Consider the following 26,597-nt stretch of genomic DNA (forward strand, 5'->3'; position numbering starts at 1 on the left):
ATACTGAGAGTTTGACATTCTCTCTTCCTCAATTTAATAAAATTTATTATTATTGTAATAATAATAATAATAGCTAGTTACTGTGCTCAGCACTTTACAATCTACCCTGAGAGGTAAGTGCTATTATTACCCACATTTTACAGAGGAAGAAACTGAGGCAAACAGGGTTTAAGTGACTCGCCCAGGGTCACACATCTACTAAGTGTCTGAGGCCAGATTTGAACTCAGTATTCTTGACTCCAGACCTGCTGCTGTCTCTATACGCTGTGCCACCTAGCTACCCCACTCTTAAGCACTTACTGTTTCGAAGGTACACCCTCAATGTCCAATGAGTAGCCGAGTTCTAGTCATTTTACCTCAGCAGTGGCTCTCAAATCCATCCCATTCTCTCCCCTCACATTGCTGTTACCCTCTTTTGCACAGACACTGAAATCATTTTCTAAAGGGTCTCCCTGCCTTCCATTTGCTCCCTGTTCAATTCATCCTGCACAAAGTATTAGATTTTGACCCACATCTTCTTACTCCCATTCCAGTACCCTGTCCTCGCTGTCCTAAAGTTTTTCTCTTGTGGCATAGTCTCAGGATCTAAAGTTCATTGTTCTAAATATATGTTTTAATGCATCACAGTAGCTGCAAAATATGTAAGAAATTGAGAAGACTGTATAATGACCCTGGGATCCTCACTGGATATTTGTTTCAAAGTAAATCCTTTATTTCTGTTTTGTTGTCATTTGTCTATTCTAAAAGTGAAGGGTGTCTGCCCCTTCTCCCCCAGAAGCCAACCTTCTGGTTAAATGAGAGTTCTCCTTGGTTTGGTCCTAACTAATCAGAGTTTTATAACATTATGCAGTATTTATTAAAATGGTGATCGTGACTAGGTAAAAATGTGGTTTTGTTCAAGTTTGATTAGTTTTAGCTCTGGGGTATGCAGTGGAAATAGAGCTTTTATTTATCATGGATTATACTATGGAAGTACAAATGAAAGACTACTATTGTTAGAGTACTGTCAATATTGTCATTTGGGTTTAGTTACTCACTTTTTGAATTTTTCAAGCCTCTGGCTTCTTCTTCCCTTCCTTTCTGTATGTTTTGAAAATAACTTCTCCTTTAACATCCCACCAAATAGAAAGCTAGAAGGGAAAAGAAAGGAGATAAAACCTCAAACAGTCATTTTGGCCACCTCCTAGTAGTAAAATGGAACCAACTAACATTCAACAGCATAAGAGTATAATGTCCAGCTGCACTTATTCAGTTGTTTCAGACGTGTCCAACTCTTTGTGACCCCATTTGGGGTTTTTTTGGGTAAAGACACTGGAATGGTTTGCCATTTCCTTCAGCTCATTTGATTGACGAGGAAACTGAGTCAAACAAGGTTAAATGACTTGCCCAGGGTCACACAGCTAGTAAGTGTCTGAGGCCAGATTTGAACTGAGGAAGATGAATCTTCCTGATCTCAGGACCAGCACTAAAAGGTATAAAAGTTTAATGTTCAGCTTTGCTTGTTGTTCAGTTATTTTAGCTGTGTCCAGCTCTCCATGACTCTATTTGGGGTTTTCCTGGCAAATATACTAGAGTGGTTTGCCATTTCCTTCTCCAGCTCATTTTACAGATGAAGAACCTGAGGCCAATGGGGTTAGGTGACTTTCCCAGGGTCAGACATCTAGGAAGTGTCTGAGGCCAAGATTTGAACTCAGGAAAATGAGTCTTCCTTACTCCGGGTCCAGTGTTAAAGATATAAGATTATAATGTTCAGCTTCATATCCAGTCAGTTCTATGAATCTTTCCATTGAGACATATATTTGAAGTGGTATAGTGCATAACTAAAGCAATTTATTGAAATATTCTGTAGATTAGGATAGGCTTGGACATTGGGAGTCTTGTAAAGGTCCCACAGTCCTATAATTGACAGAGTGTGACGCTGTGGGCTAGTTACCCAATCTTCATGTGTTTCATATTAAATATTTATAAGCAAAAAATGAAATAATAATAATCTGCCACATATGTAGTGCTTTAATGTTTACAAAGTACTTTATGTATGTTTACATATCTAGGATCATACTGTCATAGATATGGAGCTAGTGAAGAGTGGGTTAGTCCAGTCCCTTTATTTTAAAGATTGGGAGGGTAGTGGTATTGCCCACATTGTTTAGAAGGGATTTCTAAGGCATAGTGGGAAAGAGTGACATTCTAAAGGCCTAAAGACCTGGGACTTTAGTCTGGGTCTTCTGACTGTGGTTTTAACCTTTCCATTAGACCCACAGTTCTTAAATTGCATTCTGGCAGCTCTCCTCCAGGTATCTGAGTTATTATCTTGTAATAGTAATGTTTATGCTATAACACTGTCTCTACTCTGCTTTCTATTTAAACAAATATATAAATTAATATAAATAGTAATAATTAAATTTAAAAATGTTTATATAAATCTGTGTGTGTATATATATATATATATATATATATATGTTTAAAATATACAATCTCATTGGTTTTTCATCATTCTTCCCGTTAATTTTAGTGATGTTAGAGAAGGGGCAGGGGGGATGGTCAATAAAAGGGAGCCTGACAAATGATGATGTGTGAAATAAAGAATCTGAAAGGTTTTTGTTTGGGCTTTTTTTGTTTGTTTATTTTATACCCTGTCCATGTGTGGCACAAGCCAGAGTAATGATTCTTAGCCAGTTTGGGTCACAGACCATTTTAGTAGTCCAAAAGACTCCCTGGACTATCTTATCTTCCTCCCGTTTGCCACAACTATCCCCCCACCCCCACCCTGGCTACAACTCCCTCAGATTTAGTGCCTGTGGTCCCACTCCCCTGTCACATTCACCTCATCTATGTCATTTCAGGTTGTAATGTGGGAGAGACACTGTGGGGAAGTACAAGTGGGATCTGTGGGTTCTCAGCAGGCAGTTATTTGGGTAACAAAGAGGAGAAAAAAAAATATGACCACAGTTGGCCCAGAACTCAAAAGCTATTACTGAATTCCTGGTAGAAAAATGTCTGAGTAAATTCCATCTCCCTTTATTCCCCCTATCTCTGTGACCTGGTACTGACTTAGAATCTCACCTGCACAATGGTATATCTCCCCCTGGCACTTTGAATCAACCTTTGGGCCATGCCTAATGAATTACTAGTTTAGAACAGATTGCTAATTATAAGGTCCTTGAGGGCAGGGACCTCTTCTATTATTTTTTATCCACCCCATGGCTCCTAGCATTAATGCTAAGTGAGAAGAAAAGAGAAGGCGTTCAATAAATCCTTATTAAATATTTTCCTTGTGTGATTTCATCTTTGCCTTTCCCTCAGCTTTTAGCAGAGTATTCCCACACATATAGCAGATTCTATTAAATGAGTCCATACCAGGTGATCTCTCAGGTTCTTTCCTACTCTCATATTGTGATTTGTTGATTACTAATTAAGCCAGGGCAGCTAGGTGGTGCAGTGGATAGAGAGCCAGCCTGGTGTCAGGAAGATCTGAGTTCAAATTGACCTTAGATACATACTAACTGTGTGATCCTGGGCAAGTCACTTAACCGTGTTTGCCTCAGTTTTCTCATCTGTAAAATGAGCTGGAGAAGGACATGGTAAACCATTCCATTATCTCTGCTGAGAAAACCTCAAATGGGGTCACAAACAATCAGGCACAACTGAAATGACTGAACAACAACAAACTCATTGAAGGTAAGACTGTATCATTTTGGGGCAGCTAGGTGGCCAAGTGGATATTGTCAGACCTGGAGTCAGGAAGAATTATCTTCCTGAGTTCAAACCTGGCCTTAGACACTTACCAGCTCTGTGACCCTGGGCAAGTCACTTAACCCTGTTTGCCTCAGTTTCCTTATCTATAAAAATAAGTGGGAGAAGGAAATGGTAAACCACTCCTGTATCTTTGTCAAGAAAACCCTAAACAGGGTCTTAAAGAGTTGGACACGACTAAAAACAACTAATCTTAGAGAATATTGAGCCCCGCTCCTCCTTTTTACAAATGAGGGAGGAGATGGAGGCTTGGGGAGGGTTCAAGAACTTACCCAAGGTGATACAGGCATCATTAGAATCAAGATTTGAACCCAGGCCAGAGCCAGGCCCTTTTTCACACTAGAACAGCAAAACCCATCACTTCTACTGGGAAAACGTACTCAAACCACATGTCCTACTGAGTTGTCAAACATTCAGTTCATCTCATCCAACCCTTATAGATACTGTAGATACAAAGATAGAAACAAAATGATTCAGTGGTGAAGCAGATAGAGTGCCAGGCCTGGCATCAGGCAGACCTGAGTTCAAATTCAGCCTCAGACACTTACTACCTGTGTGGCTCAGGGCAAGCCATTTACCCTTTGTCTGTCTCAGGTTCCTCAGCTGTAAAATTGGAGGAACAATGGCACCAATCTCCTAGAGTCATTGTGAGGATAAAAAGAGAGAATATTCGTAGGGTGTTTAGCTCAGTGCTTGATGTCTAGGAGGTCCTTAATAAATGCTTTTTTCTTCCTCCCTTCCCTCCCCTCCCCTCCCTTCCCTTCTTCCTTCCTTCTCTCCCTCCCTCCCTCCCTCAAGAAGTTTTCATTCAGCCAGGATACTAGTCTCTGGTCAGTACCATCCTTCATATGGATAGGGCCACACATTATTTTAAAACACCAACCAAAGCACCCCACACAAATTCCAACTTTTTTAAAGTATGTTATATTTCTCATGCTTGAAAAATCAGGGCCCAAGCAACCTGCCATAAGAACCAGTTTAAGAGAGGCAGTGTACTGACACAGAGTCAGAAGACCTGAGTTCAAATGCATGATGTGATGCTACCTTACTACAGGGGCCATGAGCTAGTCAACTCACGCTTCTTCGGTTTCCTTTCCTTCATGCATAAAGTCCTGGCACTGCCGACCTCCCACGGTTGCTAGGAGGGAAGTGCTTTGTATTCTTCAAAGTGCTATATAAATGGGATTTGTTATTATAGTAAAATACAAGTGCAATTCACTTTTTTTTCTTGGCCCCTTTTCTTTGAAGAACAATAACTTAAATCTAAGTTCAGTGAGATGCTTATCATACCCACAGTACTATTTGCTCCTTCCTTACAGACCCAGCTTGCAAAAGGATGTGAAAAGGGTAGTTAAAAAAAAATCTCAGCCGTGCAGTAGTTAAACGAAACAAATAGCGTGCCATTTTCCAAAAATAAAATGTGTGAGTGTAGAAAAGGCATGTCTCAGGTTTTTTTTGGCATCCTTTGGCTGTCAGTTTAAGCCAAGACAGATTGTTATTCCTTCCTGCTCACTGATATTAGAAAGTTTACATGTAATATTGCCTCTCTTTTCCTTTTATTATTTGGGGGGGGGTGCAAGGAGAAAATACGATTTTTTAAAGAATAAAAACACATTTTCTGTGCAATGGATATTGTCCTGTTAACATCACATTGAGTTAAAAAGATAAACAACAGGATTAACTGTTTACTTTAAGTGAGCAGAAGTCTGGTTGTTTTTCAGGAGAAGAACACAATGTACTGTTGTATCTGGTTTCCAGAGTTGGTGTTTATCATAATTCCTCGCACTGTGGTTGGTAGAGTTCTGGAAAGGCTCTCTGCCCCACCCACTTTCAGCTTTCTCTCTTCTCTCCTCTCCTCTCCTCTCCTCTCCTCTCCTCTCCTCTCCTCTCCTCTCCTCTCCTCTCCTCTCCTCTCCTCTCCTCTCCTCTCCTCTCTTCTCCTCTCTTCTCCTCTCCTCTCTTCTTTTCTTCTTCCCCCCCCCCTCTGTCTCTCTCTCCCTTGATCCTCCTCCCTTTTTCTCCTACTTCTTCTTCCCACCCATTCCCTTTCTCTCCTTTCCTTCATCCTTTCTGTTTTTTCTCTTCCTTCCTCATTTTGAGGTCTCAATAAAGGCCTCTGAGGTTGAAAGATGTTCTGTGTGATCTGTACAGCCCCTAAGTTGACATTGACCTAGAATAAAACATTCAGGGGCTGATTCCAGGAATTCTCGATGGGCTGCTAAGAACTGCTACCATAACTCTTGTAAACAATTCCCCATCCCATGTGTTCTCGTGTTCTTTCTCTCTCTTTCTCTCTCTCTCTCTCTCTCTCTCTCTCTCTCTCTCTCTCTCTCTCTCTCTCTCTCTCTCTCCCTCTCTCTCCCTCCCTCCCTCCCTCCCTCTTCCCCTCCCTCTCACCTATGAAATTGAGCCAATGAATGAGAGCAGAAGAAAACAAAGACCAACACACACACACACACACACACACACACACACACACACACACACACACTTTAAGGAGGAATTGAGTTGTAGCCATGCCAGAACACCCCCCACAAGCTGTTGGTTTTGTTTTCCCTCTGTCATTTTTTCTGCTGCCTTTACAGATGAATAATAGGTGTATTTTTAGACATTTTTAAATGTTCTGTTGTTGGCATGATGGGACATTAAAACAGAAGAAGGGGAAGATTCCTTGGAGACAAATATTAGCTGCATAATCAGCCTTTTTATATTTCTGTGATGACACAAATATGTTTGAACAATGAATCTCTTATTTATTTACCTTTAACTTGTTGAGAATGAGTCTTAGAATCAGCCTTTAGCCTGTGCCTTATGTGAGAATTGCTTAGAAGAGGGATAGCTTTCATTTGGCAGCAGTTCAGGTAGATTTTTCCAATAAGCCAGGCAGTCTCCTTGGTGCTTAGCAGTGTTACGCTATAGAAGCTAAGGCCATGACACTTAGTAGCTCCTAGCTGCTGAAAAATGAGTTCCTTCTGCTACAGTTCTGTGGTCCTTCTAACATCATTTTCCTTGAAGTTTTTATGTACTGTACTGGAGCTGAGGAACCACTGGGTGTTTTTATAAGCTGTTTACTTCCAGCTCCAAAGAGTTGCTTTACCCTACCAAAATGCACTTCAGTAGTTAAATGATGAGCTCAACATCATGAGGAGATCACAAGTTCCTGTGTCACATGTGACAAGACCACTTTCTGTACAGCTCTCATAATGCTCTCAGTCACCTTTCATGATCTCAAAGCACTTGAAAACAAGCAGATTGAAGAAAACTCTGGTTTGAGATGTTGAGATTTGCACAGGATCCAACAAAGAGAAAATCCAAAGAACAGAATGTCTTATTATCTTGTAAGCTTAATGTGTTACCAGCAAGATAAATTTGCCCGGGAATTTCGCTTAAAAATCTCCTTTACCTATGACAAAGTTTATCCAATTTAAATAAAGGCACTTGCAGGAACACCTTTCCTTAAAGGTATTCAGTTACCAGACCCAAATATCAAGTATATGAGTGGCAAGTTTTTGTCCTATTGATGTATCCAAGAATTTGTGTTTTGGAATAGCATGGAGTTCTTCTGAGGCTGACCCCTGTTCTAACCACTAACATCATACTTCCTCTCTGTGAGACATTCGGGTTTTTGCTGTCCTAGCATTTGGCTTAGTGGTTCATTGCTAAGAATAGCATTATGTCACTCTCGTGCCAGAGGAGAGCCACCAACAGTACTTGGTGCCTTACTGAAAGTCACCTGTAACCTAAGCTTGGTGTTCCTTTGGCATTACTGAATTTACACTTAAAGTCTTATTTAGTGGTGACTGTTGAGGGAAAACCAAAGTGACTTACTGTATGGTCTTCAAAAGGTAGAAGCTCAGACTGGTCAATAACTGCTTTACATACCACCAAAAAGCAATAGCTCTTGTAGCATAGGAGGTGGAAAGAACCCTGGAATTGGAATCAGAGGAGAGCTTGAATCCCAATTGTGTGACTTTGCACCTGTGTGACTCCAGTCAAATAACTTCCTCCCTTTGCCTTAGTTTGTCCGTATGTAAAAATGAAGGATTCGGACTAAAACAACCTCAAAGATATGTGTCCAGGTCTAAATCTTTGATTCCATATAACAAAAAAATTTGAATCTTCTTAATCAGCAAGGATTCATTAAGTTCCTATTGTCACAGGCACTGTGACACACTGAGGGATACAGATACAAAAAGTGAAACAATCCCTACTCTCAAAGAATTTACTTTCTGTTGTGGGAGATAACATGTATGTATGTATGTAGGTGTGTATAGATAGATATAATATATATACATAAAAGTATATACAGAATAAATACAATATAAATTGTATAGTTAGGAAGATGGGGGCAGAGAGGAAGGGATCAAGAATCAATTTCATCAATCAATCAGTTTCATGTAGAAGGAAGGCAGTATTTCAGTTGTACCTTGAAGGAATTAATGAAATCTGAGAGGTGGAGGTGTTAACAACTTCATGGGACAGGTTGGTGGTGCAGTGGACAGAGCACCAAGCCTGAGTTCAAATCCAGCCTCAGACACTTACTAGCTGCGTGACCCTAGGCGAGTCACTTCACATCTGTTTGCCTCAGTTTCCTCGTCTGTAAAATGATGATAACAATAGTACCTACCTCCCCAGGTTGTTGTGAGGATCAAATGAAATAGTAATTTTAAAGCACTTGGCACAGTGCCCGGCACATGTAAGTGCTATACAAATGTTAGCTATCATTATCATTATTATTATTTTATTATTATTGTAGTTACCCGTATGCAATCAGTTCCCATGTCTTCTGCACTTCATAACATCTCTGCCATTCATCACTTTCTGTCTCTTCTCATGACCACTGACATAGGTTGTCATCATTTCTCACCTGGACTATTTCAGTAGCTTTCTGATTGGTTGACCTCCCTCCACTCTCTCCAAATCTGTCCTCCAAACAGCTTCTAAAATTTCTAACCAAAACACAGGTCTGGCCATTTCACTGCCTTATTCAAAAATCTTTAGTGCTTGGTCTTCTAGGATGAAATAAAAATTCCTCCGTGTGGTCTTTAGAGTTCTCCCCAATCCAGCTGCAGCCTACCTTTCTCAAATTATTTCACATGACTGCCCTTCACCACTTTCATGTTCTGGCCAAACTGCCCCTCTCTCTGTTCTCTCTCCCCCTACCATGCTTTCTCACAGGCTGTCCCACTCCCCCAGGCCAGCAACGTGCTTCTTCCTCACTTGTACCTCTGCCTTCTTTCAGAATGCAGCTCATTCATCACCTTCTCCATGAATTCTCTCCTGATCTCCCCTATTTAGTTCTTTCTCTTTCCTCAGATTATCTGGCATTTTTTTTATTCCCCAGTAGAGTGGAAACTTCTTGGAGGTAAGAACTGGCCCCTGCTTTTGTCTTTGCATCACTTTGCCTATTTATAGTGATAAATCGTAGAGTGCCAAGACAAGAACAGCTTCCTTCTCAAGGGGCCTTGGATCCATGCCATGTTGGTTGGTTGGTTATTGTCCTTCATTCTCAGAGAGCACCAAAATGACACCACTGTGTTGGAGTCAAGGTACAGTGTGCCGGACCGTGGCTGATCAAACCAATATGAGTTCAAAAGGTTCTATCACAGGTTGGGCACAAATAGTCCACATGAACATTTGTAGTGGAGATGTCTCTACATTTGCACATTTTGTGTTCCTTTTGAGTAACTGCAATTCTGCTGTGGTCATAGAGCACAGCGCCTTCTTTGATGTGAGCATGCCATGCTGGATGGTCCTGTGCAGTGTCTCTCCTGTCATAGTTCTGCAGAGAGACCTCAAAAGTGTCATCGTATCACTTCTTCTGACCTCCATGTGAGCACTTGCTTTGCGTGAGTTCTCTGTGAAATGGTCTTTTAGGCAAAAGTACATTTGGCATTCAAATAACGTGGTCAGCCCATCAGAGTTGCACTGTCTGAAGTAGAGTTTGAATGCTTGGCAGTTTAGCTCAAGAAAAGACCTCAGTGTCTGGTACCTTATCTTGCCAGGTTATCTTCCACACCATATGAGCATTGATTAAAGAAATTGGGGATGTTTACTCTGGAGAAGAGAAGATTCAGGTAGAGCTGTGGCTGTCTTCAAGTATTTAAATAACTGATTTACGGGAAAAGGGTCGAGGCTTATTCTGTTTGGTTCTAGAGGGAGCCAAGGGTAGAATTTTCAAAGAGGCCGATTTAGGCTTGATATAAGGAAAATCTTCTATCTTAAAGTTATCAAAAATGCATCAGCTACCTCTGGAGGCAATAAATCTCCTCTCTCAGGAAGACATTCAGTGAAAGGCTGGATGATCACATATTAGAGTTGTTTTAATGTAAATTATTCTTCAGATATGGTTTAAACTACATAGATAGATGTAGAGAAGCCTTCTGACTCCAGAATTCTGTAATCCTGATCCTTGACTGAGAACTGGCATTGAAATATCCAGTGTGGCCTCTTCGGCTTGCATTTTGTTAACTTTGATGGCTGGTTGAGAGTTTGTGATAAAGCAGTTTTGCTTAGTGAATCCAGTAAAGACTGTGTCCTGCCAAATTGTGTATTATGATCACAAGTATCATTTTGGGGGCAGTAGAGAAAATCAGGCAATGCTACACATGTGTATCTTCTCTACACTCATAAAATTAGAGATGGAGGGGTGGGGTTCCAGCCCTAGATTCTGTGATTATTTGTGCTATGACCCAACCTAGGAGAAGCTGACAGATGTAGGAACCAAAGTCCAAGAAGTGCCCAGTTTTACACTGTGTTTAGTGGCAGAGCTGGAGTTTGATGCCAGGGTCTCAGCTTCTGTTTACATGCTCTTTCCACTACTTTGCACTGGGAATACTAAATTTGGAATCAGAGTCCAAATTGCAGCTGTGTGGTTCTAGGCAAATAACTTTTGTGGGCCTTAGTTTTCTCATCTCTGAAATGACGGGATTGGGTGAGAGGATTTTAGTAGTGGTAATGGTAATAATAGCTAACATTTATATAGCAGTTTAAGATGTGTAAAGCACTTGAGATGCATTTTCTCATTTGATGCTGATAGCTCTGTATTTTATAGATGAGAAAACTGAGGTCAAGAGGCTAAGTAACTTAGCCAGTGTCACACAACTAGTAAGTGTCTGAAGCAGAATTTGAACTCATCTTCCTTACTCCAAATTCAACCCTCTATCCACTGCACCACCTAGCTGCCTCTCATCATTTATACCATCATCCAGCTGCTTCTTGACTAGACACTAGCTTCATGGATTTAGAACTGGAAAGGACCTTGGAGGCCCTCTGGTCTAGCTCTCTCACTTTACAGATGAGGTAACTGAGTCTGAGACAGGTTCCATGACTAACCCAGAATCATACAAGTAGGATTTGAATTCAAGGTCTCTGACTGTAAATCCAGCATTCTTTTTACTGTACCACTTGCCTACAGAGGGCTTCCCGAACCAATTCTTATCGGTTCTACTCTGGATTGCTACATGATATGTCTGAGTACCCATCCATAAACTGGAAACTGGCATAATCTATTTGTGTGAATGCTACATAGTGTTTCTATAAATCACTGGTAATCATGGAGGGAACTCACTGAAGGCATGGAACATAGTAGTATTTGTAACTGTTTGCATGGAAGCCTTCAAAACTAAAACAACAAGCAAAGAAACAGACATTTTTAAATGTGCTTACTGTGTGCCATTGGGTGAGTTAGGAAGGTTAGATGATAATAATGACCGACATGTAAGTATCAAAGGCTGAATTTGAACCCTGGTTTTTCTAAGTCTATTACTGCTTTTCAGTACCCCACGCTGCTTCCCTGTCCTTATAGCCCAGTAGATGCCAATTAAGGCATCAATAGGAGCACAAGAGTAAACAGGGAAAGTGTTCTGCATGTGTGGCTGGAGTTAGGAAACCTGAGGTTATCACAGCCCAGAACCCTAGGTTGAAACAGCTTCAGTTTGTAGGTTGTGGTTGTTCTCCCCACCTCACCTCCACTCCCAAACAGCCTGAGGTGTGGTTTTATAATCATTAACAAGTAAGTGTTTAATAGAGCCCTAAAAATTAGCAGTAGCTCACTTACATAGGGCCTGAAAGAACCAAACTGAGTTCTTAAGAATTCAATCTTTGAGTCATAAGAATTTTAATGTAAATCAAAAATGCAATCCATTTTACTTGGGTTTTAAGTCAGTGGTCTCTAAACTTTTTTTTTTAATTCTAAAGACCAACAAGTGAAAAAATCTTTGAGCACATACTTCCATGAAATACTTATCCGTGAATTATATACATGTACTGCCATACTAAATATGTACATTATAACCATACAAAAAATAAAAATGAACAATATGAGATAAAGATGAAATAACATTTAATATTTTATTAAAAGCATTAAAGTATTCTGCTGTCATTAACATGTAATTGGTTGTTAATTATCAATAATAAAATATTTTTAGGGTACTGTGATTGAATATGCTTCATTATTTTTGAAAATCTTGGTTTAATATTTTGTGTTACTGTGATTTGTAGCTTCAGTTAGAAGTTCAGTTTACTTCAGTTCTTAGTTTTGATGAATGCCATAGTGGAAAAAGATGCCTCACAAAGATATATAAATACCAATGAAAGAAGTATAGCCTCGGTCATTCTTATTAAAGCATGATACTCATTTTATGCAAAGGTTTTGATGAAATTCATCTAGTAAATTTACATCTTTCCTGATGTTGTTGCAAAACAATTGGAAAGTGTTATATTTTTTTATTTTTAAAAAGTGGTTTCAAAACCCACAGATCCTCTTCTCCTGGAAGATTTTTAAACAGGTTGGAATGTTCTGTTTCTGGTGTTTTAAGTTTACAGAGGAGAGTTTTTATAGGTGACCCATTGTTTTCAGTCACTCAAACAGGACAGAGTAAGTATCTGAAAGGGTAAGGTGGTCACCAGCAGCAAATGCTGCAGGTAGGTCAAGAAGAATGAAGTTTGAGAAAAGACCATCACATTTGTCAAATAAGAAATCACTGGTAATTAGGCAGAGAGCACTTTCAGTTGAATCAGGATGGATAATGGATAATGAGGAGGTTGAGAAGGTGCAATAAAGGATAGTGCCATCTTCACAGAAGCTGGGAAGAGCAATGGGTTTGGAAGGAAGGATAATGGAACAAGAGCAGCACTTCCAATTAATATCCGTCCATGCCTGAGAATTTTGCTTGGGCTTTTGCTACAGGTGCTTGAGTAGAAATAGGTTGTGATTACCTTGAAGAGTGAATGCTGCTGAGGGCCAGAGGTGTTGAGTGTTGAGCTATAATAGATTAAGAGGGTGAGAGATTGGCTGTTGCAGGTAAGGCAAGATACGATACATCTTCCCATCCTCCAATTGGTTGATCACATGTCTCAGCATCATGCCACAGTTCCCACTTTGCTATAAGCCAAAGGTTCTTAATCTTTTTGGTGCCATGGATCTCTTGGCAGTATGCTGACACCCATGGGCCTTTTCTCAGAATATTTGTTGCCTACATTCAAGACTGAAGGAAATGCTAAATTTCACTTAGACGTTAGTGAAAATAAAGACTTTTTTCTCATCCAAGTTCATAAGACCCTCTGAAATCTATCCATGGACCTCTGTGGACTCAGGTTCAGAACGCTTGTTTTAATCTATTGATGTTCTTTCTTCCCCAACAACATCACTATGATTTGTAGTGTATGGAGGCTGGTCCAACTTCTTGATGATATAATAGTACTATTTTAAGGCCTGCATTTAATCCTGGTTTTAGGTTTTAGTTCTTGTCCGTATATTGGACATGCTTTGTCATTTTTACTGGTAGGTCGTGAACTTTGGAGGAAGATCTGTCTCTGATTCTGTAAGATTACTGGCTTGGACAAGCTGACCTCAGAGATCCCTTCTAGCACTAGATTCTGTGATTGTCTGTGCAATGACCCATCTGCCACTTAACTAGATAAGAAGACTTCCCCAGTCTGCTGTTATTGGTTCTACTGTTAATTGCTGCATGATTGACCTAGCTCGTTAAACTGTTATCTATGACTATGGGCAAGTGATAGGACCATTGTATTTAGACCTGGCAGAAACCTTAGAGACTGTTTAGTCCAGCCTCCTAAATTAATCAAGCGTTTATTAAGACACCTACACTGTTCCAAGCACTCTGCTGGGAGGCAGGGGTGGGGAGCCTGCCACATATGGCCCTCTAGGTCCTCAAGTGCAGCCTTTTGATTAAATCCAAACTTCTGTGAAGTGGCACATGTGGCCTTGAAGCTGCAGGTTCCCCATCCCTGACTCTAAGTACAAAAGCCATTTAGCCTCTTCCTTCAAGGACCTTGCATTCCTTTGAGAGAGATAACACTGCATGTTCACAGATAAGTAAATATAGGATATAAACAAAAGAAATACACAGTGATTTAGTTTGGGAGAGGAGCAATCTATTTCTAGATTTCTGTTATACTTGATTTTTAGTTTTGATTTTGGTAACCCTATGAGCATTACAAAGCATGAACTTTTTTCCCTATTAAAAAATAATGATAATAATAGCTAACATTTACATAACACTTACCACGTGCCAGCCCTTTACTAAGCACTTTATAATTATCTCACTCTATCCTCACAACAAGCTTGGTAGGTAGGTGCTATTATCGTCCCCATTTTACAGATGAGGAAACTGAGGTAAACAGAGGTGAAAGGTACTTGCCTAGGGTCACTAGTGTCTGAAGCTGGATATGAACTCAGGTGTTCCTGACCCCAGGCCCAGTGCTCGGTATCCACTGCACCACCTAGCTGCCCCTGAAAAAATACATGTGAAATACACAGAAAAAAAATAGGCAAGGGCCATATTATTTGTTGTTTTTTCTTTGAGATACAGAATGTTTAACTTGCCTGTTTTTAAAATTGAGTAGAGAACATAGCCCTTAATTCACTGAGTAAAATAAATATTAAAGATATATGTACTTCATTGACAGGCAGCATTATATAGTAGTAAGACCACTGGACCTGGAATGGTGAGAGGCATGGTCTGACACTTAGCAGCTGTGTAATAATGAACAGGTCCCTTAACCTCTCAGCCTGTCTCTTCACCCATAAAATGAGGATGATTCTACCTGTAGTACTTATTTCAAAGGTTATTCTCGGCATCAAATGAGAGTATGTGAGAAGCCAGCAAAACAAAAAACAGACATAGCATAAGTGTGAGAGGGAGGCAGAGGCAAAGCCTGGTTTAGTAGGTTTTGAGGTTAGTGTTAGCCAAAGGTCACACCCTGCTGTTTACTCAGGCTGGGGCTTCAGAGTGTTATCCCTTATCTCAGGCCCTTTGAAAATTGATTACCTGATTAACCACTGTTCACCAGTCTTCCACTGCTCTAATGTTAATCTTAGAGAGGTTCTATTCATTAGATTAAGCACAGGAGAATCTAGTCTCCAGAAATCAAATTGAGGTATAGATTAAGACCTGAGGCTGTATATTCCCTGCCCCCATCAAAAAAAAAACCCACATTCTCCATTCTCTCTCTCTCTCTCTGTGTGTGTATAACATATACATACGTATTCTGCCTTTATGTACATGTATTTGGGGCAGTTATGGTGGTATTTATATATTTAATTTAACACGCACCCCTCATAATCAATAACCAGTAAACATTTATTAAGCTCTCATTATGTGCCAAGCACCATGCTAAGCCCTGGGGACACAAATTAGGAAAAGAAAGACAGTTCCTGCCCTCAAGGAATTTACAGTCTATTGGGAGAAGAGAATGCACAAAAGGAAGGTGAGACAGACTTAGGGATAAGAGATGGGCTGATGCAGACTTCATATCAGATATCCTAAAAATCAATTTACTTCATCCTCTTTTGCTATAGGGCCAACATAAATATGCAGTTTTTATAACCCAGTTAATGTTTCCCAAATTTCTTCCTTCCACATTACTAGATGAATTTTTGTCCCACATGAGGGAGTGGTATTTCATTTCCAAGGATGAAATTTTAAGTTGTGGTATTCTTTAGGGGAAGAAAAATTTCTCATGGACTCTCGTTACCTAGTTACTGGTTCTGAATTTCAAAGTGATGTTCAGTTAACTAATGGGAAGATACCAGCACCTAAAGTGTTGTGTTTATAATTATGAAGAGAGAGCATGAGGAAAATTATCTCTGTGTGGGTGTTATATGTACTGCCTAGAGTTGTAAAGAAAGGAAGTAAGTATTCCCAGTAGTGGTAAATGGTTCTCTTGTTAACCTGTAATCTGTTTGGTCTCCTCTCCGAGAATTTCTTTCCTTGTTTTGGGATTGTTAATCACCTTTTCTCTGCCAGGCTGAAGGTGGCTTCCAGTCATGCTATTGCTATCTCCTATCCTACAGTGGATGTGCTGCTATGCCCGTGTCTCCTGCAGCCTCTGTCTCCTCACTTCCTACTTTGATCTTAAAATGTTGTCTGACAGTCAAACTAAAATTCCACCTTTGGCATCAGCTAAGGCCAGGGATTTAGCATCTTGCTCTTTCAAAGCTGACCGCTACCATCATATTCCTTGGCTGACACATGCAGGTCTTGCACTGTGCTTAAATGTCGACTAGGACATCGTTTTTAGCTGTCAGTGTGAAGCACCACCGCAGTAAGTGACTGTCCCTCCTTCAGGGACAAGAACAGACACCCTTCGGGAGTGGAAAAGTCACAAATGGCACAGAAGGATCGGGGGAGGGGTAGAGGAGGGTGGAATGATGGGCATGTTCTGTAAGGGGGAGTATTCAAAGTAATTTGTGTTCTATTGCACATGGAATCATATACTGGAGATTATCTCTGGGAATACAGGAAAAACAAGCTGATGCACCAGCCCTAGTCTGTTCAGATCTGTGGCTCCAGCTCTGATTAGAGAGATACAGCTGTGTCTTATAAGCTGGAGGCCTTCCTCATTTGCGTTGAGAAATGGATTGGCTTTCCTATGTGTGTTACTGATAAGTTAAATCCAGTCTGGGTGGCATCCTGAAGGTCGAAGTTTCAATCCAGTTGTACTAGTAGGAGTAAAAGACTCCACCTCAAGACTTGACCTGACAAGTTCTGGACTTGGAACTGTGTAGGCAGAAAGCTGGGCCTCTGATGATTGAGTTGGGGGGTGTGTGGGGGCAAAAGGAAGGTGGTAGTGCATTCTGTGTGTCTAGATGTGAGAGAGAGAGAGAGAGAAGATGAGATGAGATCCTCCCTAGAGGAAAATAATGATAAAGTTATCTAAGTTAGTTATCTAAGATAAAGGCTAGGCAAATGTCAGGGTTGACAAAAGGCAAACAGACTGAATACAGTTTACCTTCCACTCTTCCCCAACATATTTCGTTAAAAAGAAAGAAATCTTGTTTTCTAATTGATTTTTATAAAAGTAAATTCATGAAGATATATGTTTGTACATACATATATGTATTTTATGCATATATATTTACTTCTATATATGTGAATAAACTAAATATGATGAGGAGGGTACTAATAAACATGTTATAAGGGGTCAGATCTTATTTCATCTTTGTATCCCTAATCTTAGTAAATGGATATTGAATTAATTTAGGGCAATACTCATTTGGAAGAGGGTAGTATCTTTATGGGAAAGTCAGTGAACTATTCTTAGAGAAAACAAATACGTTTTTCATTTTAGGTTACCTTCTCCTTTTCATTTCTGACCTTCCAAACTGGCACTTGAATAACAAAGCATTTTGGATGGAAGTAGTAGGTATGGTGGGGTTATCCGTGGTTTATTGGATCAACCTGGTGAAGATAATCATTTAACCCATCACTAGCTTGATTCAGAGAAAACAGTGAATTCAGTTGTTTTCTCTTTTCAGAATGATTGTGAATATTCTATATTAGATATAAATACATTAAAGCAAATTGTACTTCCTACCAACTGTGATATAAGGAAAAGAAAAGTGACTGTTCAACCCATTTATTTTTAATTGAAACTTAAATTACTAAGAACTTTAACAAACAAAAACATCCCACTGTACAAAAAGAAGCAGAAAAAGGTTTGTATATGAAACAGAACTATTATGGTCAAGTTTTTTTTTTTTAGTATACATTAAATTTAATCTGATAGTATTTCTTATTTGTGTCTTCTTTCTGTACTTCCTTCTGTTTTCATCTGGGATTCATTCCATTTCAAGCACACATGGGTATGATTGGAAATTTGTTTGACAGATTTTTTTGAGTGCCAAGTGCATTCAAGCCATAGCAAGGTATATTAGACACATTCCTCCCTTCAGGAATTTAGGCTTCTAAATTATTACTCTAAATATGGAACAGCACTAACTTTCCACTCATCCCCATTCATGACTATGATAAAACTAATAAAACCTTTCCAAACTTTGAAATGAAACTCCCCAACTAGTCCTGGTCATCTAATAAAACTATTCTCTGCTGACTTGTGATAAGAGCATTTCTTTTCCTTTTTATTAGTTCACAGGTGCAGTTTTCTTTAGATAAGTCTATAATACATAATCTATTATATGTCATTATATTATTATAAGACAGATTTTAAATATGTTTTTTGAAAATTGAAGTTTGGGCCAAATTTTGCTACGTAAGTAACTTCCTTGTTATAGGAATCTAACATAGGCTCTTAAAAGTATCTGGCTGGAAAGCTACAATATAGCTCTATAGTTCACTTTTTAAAGTGTGGCATGGTGTTCTGAAATAATAATAATAGCCATTAGCTAATATTTATATGGTGCTTACTGTGTGCCCGGCTTTTTGCTAATTTCTTTACAGTCGTTATCTCATTTGATCCTCACAACAACCTTGGGAGGTCAGTGCTGTCATCCTCATTTTACAGATGAGGAAACTGAGGCAAACAGAGGTTAAAGTGACTTACTCAGGGTCACACAACTAGAAAGTATCTAAGGCTGGATTTGAACTCAGGTCCTCCTGACTCCAGGCCTGGCAGTCTATCCATTGCACCACCCTGTTGCCTAAAGTATCTCCAAATATATCGTTATTATTTTTATTATTATTTTATTATCGCCATCATTAACTCTTTGAATACCTACTTTTGGCAAAGGATCAGCAAGCTCTATAAGGATTTACAGAATGAGAAGGAAATTCCTATTACAATACAATTTAATAGTGAGATATAATGGTAACGTGAATTTGAAGATCTTTCCCACCCATTAATAGGCCCATGTGACCTGCTTATGTCACAGAAAGCCTAATTCACATGTGGTGGGAGGAACTTGCCAAACAAGAGGAACAGGAAAGGATGGAGCGGGAAATGCTCAGAGCAAGTTAGAACCGTGGGAGGAGATGGACACAGGCAAGGACTGAGCTAGGATTTGTGAATGTTTGTGGGAAGGCTCCAGCATGGGGAAAGGCTAATTGGATGGTGTGACTACCTGCTGTGATATTGTGTACTAACTTCTTTGCTGCTAATGATGGATTGGACTTACCGGTTTTGGGGTTTGGTTCGCTGGTGTCCAAATAAATGTTTTACTTCTTCTGCCTTCTATATGGAGAGTCTCTTATATTTTGTGATACAGAACCACACAGGCATATTCATTTATTGTCGATGTTGTAACTATTGCCTTACTGATACATCAGGCTAGACAAGTAAGTATATAGAGCTCAAGTATATTCTGTTGGTATTGTATCTCAAGTTCTTTGTGACTCTGAGGACCATACGAGCCTAGATTTAAGGTACAATAAAATAATCTAATCTAAGCTGTACAGTTGATAGAGGAGGTAACTGGGACCCAGAGAGTTGAAGTCCCTAGCTCAACGCCATGCCAACTCCATCCAAACCCAGTGTTTTTTCCACTGTACCAAGCCACCTCCCCTCTCCGCATGTATACCTTTATACATACAGGCACACCACAGAAAAGGATGAGTGGTTCTAGTAAGGTCAATGATGATTTCATAGTCAAAGTAAAATTATGTTTTCCATTGGGACATCATTAGTAGTTCATTTATTTTCCTTCCCCAAAAATAATCAGCTACATACATAATTTCAGACTCTTAAAATTTATTTTATTTTTGATTTATGGAATATAACAAGCATTTCCATAACATGGCATAATAAAAAAGATGATTGCATATGAAACTGCAGATATTTTATTTACAACTTGCTATTCCTTTTAAAAATGTGACAGTTATCATGTTACTCTTTTTTCCCTTTTTTCTTCCTCTCCCCTACCCCCCACCCTAGAGATCCTATTAGACATAAATATATAAATGTATGTAAAATCATTGTATACACATTTCTGTTTATCAGTTCTTTCTCTGGTTGCAGATAACATCTTCCTTCAATTTGGGCATTTATAATAGTCAAAATTACTTATTCATTCAAAGTTGTTCTTAAAACAATATGGCTGCTACTGTATATAACATTCTTTTGGTTCTCCTCATTTTGCTCTTCATTATTTCATGCAAGTCTATCCATGTTTTTCTAAGATCATTGAGTTTATCTTATGGTACTGTATTGTATTGTATTGTATTGTATTGTATTGTATTGTATTACAATCATATACTACAACTTGTTCAGCCATTCCCCAATTGATGGGCCTCCTCTCAATTCCTAATTGTTAGTCACAACAGACTATCTTTTAAAAGTAATTGGAATTGGTCTCTGGCTGAGGGTCCTCCCACACCTCAGGCAGGAAGATGGTGGCTGCAAAGAAGATGAAAAAGTCACTGGAGTCCATCAACTCGAGGCTCCAGCTGGTCATGAAAAGCCACAAATACATGCTAGGCTACAAACAGACCCTGAAAATGATCCGACAAGGCAAAGCCAAATTGGTTATCTTAGCCAACAACTGCCCAGCCTTGAGGAAATCAGAGATTGAATATTACGCTATATTGGCCAAAACTGGCGTACATCACTACTGTGGCAATAACAACTGATTTGGGTACAGAGTGTGGAAAGTGTTACAGAGTATGTACCCTGGCTATCATTGAACCAGGTGATTCTGATATCATTAGAAGCATGCCAGAACAGACCAGTGAGAAGTGAACTGTACAAAAGTATACTTTAATAAATGGGCCAAAACTTGTTTAAAAAAAAAAAAAGTAATTGGAATTTCAGTGTGCTACTTTTAAAAGTTAAGTACTTTAAAAGATCTGAGATCTCATTCTGTCTAAAGATTCCCTCCAACTATGTACATTGCAAAACTTCCATACATCTTAACAGATGGTTTTCATGACATACTGTGGCCAGAAGAATCATATAAACTGGGTGATGGGCCGTTTGACCCATACTTGAAGCTTTCCAGCATGGTGTCTGAAATGCTAGAACTCCAGGTCATCACCTGCCTTAGTGAGTATCAGAGTAGGCCTTTACTGGTCTGTACAATATTATGTATTTTCCTTTACTGGTCTATAGAATATTATGTATTTTATATGCATACTATATCATTATTTTCCTCTTTAAAAAAAAAGAAATGCATGATGACACTGGTAAATGTCTCTGTGTGTTTCTCAGCCGAATGGTGGGTTTTATTACATTTATTGCTGCATATTGTGAAGAAAAAAAGAGGAAAGTAAATTTGTTGATAAATCTCTTCAGATGCAATAAAATACTGAACTAAAATTTAGATTTCTTATCACTCAAATCTTTGTATATTTGACTAATAAAAAGTTAACAAAATACTGTTTTAGAACATTTCTTAGATAAGGGAAATATGTCTTTGTAACAACTACATTATGGAACCATTTACAAAAAGGAGGAAAATTTCAGTGATAAGTGTTAATTGGCTAAAATGAATCTCAGTGGAACTCCTTAAAGTGTATTTGGTGAACCAGTAACCTTCAGAAGTAAGGAAGATAAATGGAAATTTTAAATACCTCACAAAGGTCATGATGTCGTAATTAATTTGAGAATTCTTGTGAAAACCCTAAACATAATCTATTTCCATTTCACTAAACAATCAGTAATGTGATACTTTTTCTAGAGATTATTGTGGAGGGGTATAGACATATGTACGCATATATTATATAGCAACTGTACATAAACTAGATCGTCATGATTGTATAATACAGTAATAGAGTTGTTGAACATTGTTACTGATTACAAGGCAAGAGCTAATAGCACTTCTTCATAACTGCTTTTTGTAAGAAAGGGAGCTACTAGTTCAGAATATAGAAACTTCCCATTTCAATTGAAGTGATATAGTAATCAGTAATGGAAGTTTGGGGATTTAAAGTTACAAATTAAGGGAAGAAATAAAACAATTGTTAAAAATGGAGACTATTCATTTTCTGTGAATCCCAAAGAAAAACTACATCTGGGATAGCTATCAGTATTTCCATTTTTTATATAGAATTGATACAGAAAGTTAGATCTGGAAGATAACTTAGAAACCTCTTGCAATGCCCTTATTTTTGTTGTTGTTCAGTTGTTTCAGTCATTTCTGACTCTTCATGACCCCATTTGGGGTTTTGTTGGCAAAGATACTAGAGTGGTTTGCCATTTCCTTCTTCAGCTCATTTTACAGATGAGGTAACTGAGGCAGACAGGGTTAAGTAATTTGCCCAGGGTCACAAAGCTAGTAAGAGTCTGAGTCCAGATTTGAACTCAGAAAGTAGAGTCTTCCTAACTCCAGGCCCAGCACTCTATCCACTGTGCCACATAGCTGCCTTTCTTTTACCTATTCAGAAACTAGGCCTCTGAGAGGTTAAGTGTTTGCTTGAGGTTTAAAAGATCTGAGATCTCATCAGTGTAAGGATTCCCTATGCTCAAATGGTTAGCCTAATCCTTGGAATGGGCAACTAGGTGGCCCAGTGGATAAAGTGCTCAGCCTGGAAATCAGGAGGACTCTTCCTGAGTCCAGATCCAGCATCAGACTCTTACTAGCTGTGTGAGCTGGGCAAGTCGCTTAACCCTGTTTACCTCAATTTTCTCATCTATAGAATGAGCTGGAAAAGGAAGTGGCAAACTACTCCAGTGTCTTTGCCAACAAAACCCCAAATGGAATCACAGAGAGTTGGACACAACTGAAAAATGACTAAAAAACAAACACTTAGAATCCAAAGACAAATAAGGGGAAATGATGGGGACTAAAGACTCTAAACATTTCACCCTGTGGCCTAGCTCTTATGGAATAAGTAGTTTGATTCCAGAAACATGGTATGTATTAATATCAATTATTTACTAAGGACCTACCATGTTCCTGAAATGAATCCATTCACCCCTACCTTTTAGAACCACTTACCTCCCTTCAAGGGTTACATCCTACATAAAGCCTGTTCTGATGCCTCCCAGCTATTAGTGCCTGCTCTTCTAATTATCCTGTACTTTTTTTGTCATATATTTAGTGTTCAACTCTATGTGAATATGCTGTTTTCCCTAATAGAATATAAGTTCTTTGAGCCAGGGACTATTTCATTTTTTCTTTCTGAATCTTTAGTGAACACCATAATGTCTAGCACATAGCAAGCACTTAGTGCCTCCTGATTGATTGCAAAGCATTGAGGATACAAAGAAAAAAAATGAAAAAATAGCCCCTACCATCAAGGAATCGATATTCTCTCCTATAAAAGTTTTTGTCTCATGTTGTCCTGGAGCATTGAACTTCAAGAGACTACTTCCACCAGTGCTAATCAATGCTACCACTCTTCTCAGCTATTAGTTGCTTTTTCCTTTTGGCAGGTATTTTGGCGACAAATCTCTCAGCCCTAAATGAGGCTAATCCTTTGGCAACAGACTTTTACGATCTGTTACTGGGACGTTGTTGAAGCCTTCCCAGTTATGTGTTACCTGCCATATTTATGCTCCAAGAACTCAGGTCTCCTCCAGCCAGGACAAAGCATCCAAGTACGACTTTAGTGGAAAAACACTAAAAGATACAGGAATTAGTTCATTTAATGAAGAGACTTGATCATCTTTCCCAAGAAACATTATAGGACAATAGGATTTGGAGCTAGAAGGATCATTAGAGATCATCCAATCTAGAGGTTCTTAATCTTTTTTGTGTCAGTGGTCCCATTCGGCAATCTGATGAAACCTGTAGACCCTCTCTAGAAATAATGCATAAAACAAAATACTAAGGATTACAAAGGAAACCAGTCATAATAAAATAGTTATAAAAAAACCCAATTTTTTAAAGTACACAGGTCCCAAGGCTAAGCACCCCTAATCTAGTTCAATCCCTTTATTCATAGAAGAGGAAACTGAATTTCAGAGAGGTTGTATCACCAAGCATTTATTAAGCACTTACTATACACCTGGCATTATGAGAGTCTCTGGAGACACAATGACAAAAGTTAAATAGTTCCTGCCCTCAAAGAGCTTATATTCTATGGAAGAGAGCAAATAGACCATCATACCAATACCAGTAGAATGCAAAGACAAGGATTCTATGCCTAGAATACTCTTCCCTTTCATCTTCACCTACTGGCTTCCCAATTAAAATCCCATCTTCTATAGGAAGACTTCTTAATCCTAGTGCCTTTCCTTTTCTAAAAATAATTCTCTATTTATCCTGCAGGTAACTTGTTTATACATATCTGATTGTTGTTTCCTCCATTAGATTCCTCTTAAGGAAAGGGACTGTCTTTTGCTTCTTATTATATTTCCAGTGCGTAGCACGGTGCCTGACACATGTTTCTTGACTGACTGATTTATATACTTAACAAATGTTTGCTAAAATGACTTGAATTACCTGAAGTCACACAGGTAATTAGCAGGGAAGCCTTCTGACTCCAAAACCAGTGTTTCTTCCACTGTGCCCTCTGGAGCTCCCATTCTAAAATTAAACACATTTCCCTTAATTTCACATCTTTCATATGCTTCTTCCATCTTCGTGCTCTCACTGAGATTTGTACTTCCCTATCCAATGACTCTGCATCCCTTGACCATCCTTTCCACCACTTGTTGCACGTTCTCTCATCACTGCTGACTCACTGGTCCTTAAGAGGGAGTCAGAATGCCCCTTCTTCCCCATGGCTGCTTCCAGATTCTTCCTCTTTAGCCATGACTCAGCAACCTCTCCTCTGAAGGTCACTCTCATCATGTTTCATCACCCAGTACAGATCCTCACAGCTCCTGGGTCCACTCTCTCCCAAAACTGTCTTGTATTCATTTTCTGTATATTATACAATTACTTACATGTGTATGTTTACATTGTCCACCTCATTAGAAAATAAGCTCTTTGAGGGCTGAGACTGACTGAGACTGTTTGACTAATGTCTTTGTATCCTAGCCCAGCACTTGGCATATACAATATTCCACCTTCTGTTTCTTTTGTTTCTATCCATGACATATAGTATTTGCTCAGGGAATAATATTTATTACTTGATGGATTAATATACATTTAAGCATGTAAATATGAACAAGAAATACAACCCCAAGCATAACAAAATGGTGACTGAATTATTTTATTATTTCTCTTTCCTTTTCTCTTATATCATAATCTCTCTTCTTTATATCACAGTTATTGAACCCTCCTTTGTAACAAAGAAAAACACTTTAGCAGAAACTCACTCAACAGTGAGTGTATCTTTGGCTTCCGCTGTGAGGAAGGAGGGAAGTTTCATTATCTATTTTCCAGGACCTGTATTGATTTTTCTGTTCCTTAGAGTTTAGCTTCCTTTTAGTCTAGTCATCTCTCTGTTTACATTGTTGTAGTCTGTCTTTCTGTAAATTAACTTCTTGGTTCTGCTTATTCTACTTTGCATCAGTTCATCCAAAACTTCCCTTTTCCTAGGATTCGACATATTTTTTAGTTCTCACTGAGCGATAAGATTCCATTGTATTCCTTACCATAATTCTTCAGTCATCCCCCAGTCAAAGGACACCCACTTTGTTTCCAGTTCTTTGCTACCCAAAGAGTGTTGCTGTGGCTATTTTGGTATATATTTGAGCTTTGTTTCTGTCCTTAACCACCTTGGGGCATAAAGCCCAATAGTGAATATCTAAAGGATACAAACAATTTCATCACTTTGCTTGCCTAATTGAAAGTTCATATCTAGTCCCTCCAATATTGACGAATCTCATTTTTGGGTCATCTTTGTCAATTCATGTTCAGTGAGGTAAAACTTCAGATTTTTGTTTTAACTCATATTTCTCTTACTATTAGAGGTAGTAACTGTATGTCACAAAGATTTTTAATGTTGCTTTTCAACCTGTACTTTCTGGTACACGTTAAAAAAATTTTTTTCTATAACTTCCAAAGCTATTTGTAACATAGATCCTAATCCCATGCCCTACGTCTGTGGGAAAGTAAGTCCTTTCAGGTGCAAATAATCCTTGATTGTAAAAATTTACCTTATGTTATGAACCTAAGGGACTGTGAATTGTCATAAATGATTTCTCAAGGCTGGCACACTTGAAATTTATCGTGTATGAGCATAGCTCTCATCATGTTCTGCCTCAGTGGACAGTAATCAAGAAATTATCAGTTATCCTTGTGATTATATTTATCAAGGCACTTAGGAGGTTCCTACCTATCATCATTTGCAATAATTTTTATAAAGTGCTTAGCCACCATGCCCAGCACTTAGTATGTGCTGTATAAATGTTAGCTATTACTGTAGTTATCATTATTATTTTGTTCGCATCACTGCCAGCTAGCGTCCTGGCTCCCCTTGCCAAATGTCCAGTGTCAAAAAATGTGCTGTGTCAGAGGAAGCATGGTGTCCTGTATGCAACTCTGGACTTAGAGTACAGGTGAGACCTGGGTTTAAATCTCAAACAGTGAGCCCATTAGGGAGTTCACGTAAACTTTCTGAGCCTCAGTTTACTCACGTGTAAAAAGAACGTGAATGTGTCTGTAATACTTAATTCGTGGCGTCGTTGTAAAGATCAGATGAGATGCTGTATTACGGTGCTTTGCAAACTACAAAGCAGTCTATGAATGTCAGCTACCATTATTGTTGTTTTTATAAATATATGCTAAAACTTAACTCCTGAGAGAAGAGCCT

At 38.9% G+C, this 26,597-nt stretch overlaps 1 protein-coding gene and 1 pseudogene across 1 annotated transcript in view; both read left to right on the top strand.

The window, feature by feature from the left end:
• SPIDR (scaffold protein involved in DNA repair) overlaps positions 1-26,597 on the top strand; it is a 573,123-nt gene that overhangs the window by 410,017 nt on the left and 136,509 nt on the right. The gene's annotated exons all lie outside the window — the stretch shown is intronic.
• LOC118849467 lies at positions 20,343-20,691 on the top strand (annotated as a pseudogene).

Source organism: Trichosurus vulpecula, chromosome 1, assembly GCF_011100635.1.
Source record: "Trichosurus vulpecula isolate mTriVul1 chromosome 1, mTriVul1.pri, whole genome shotgun sequence".
In the NCBI taxonomy this organism is placed as follows: domain Eukaryota; kingdom Metazoa; phylum Chordata; class Mammalia; order Diprotodontia; family Phalangeridae; genus Trichosurus; species Trichosurus vulpecula.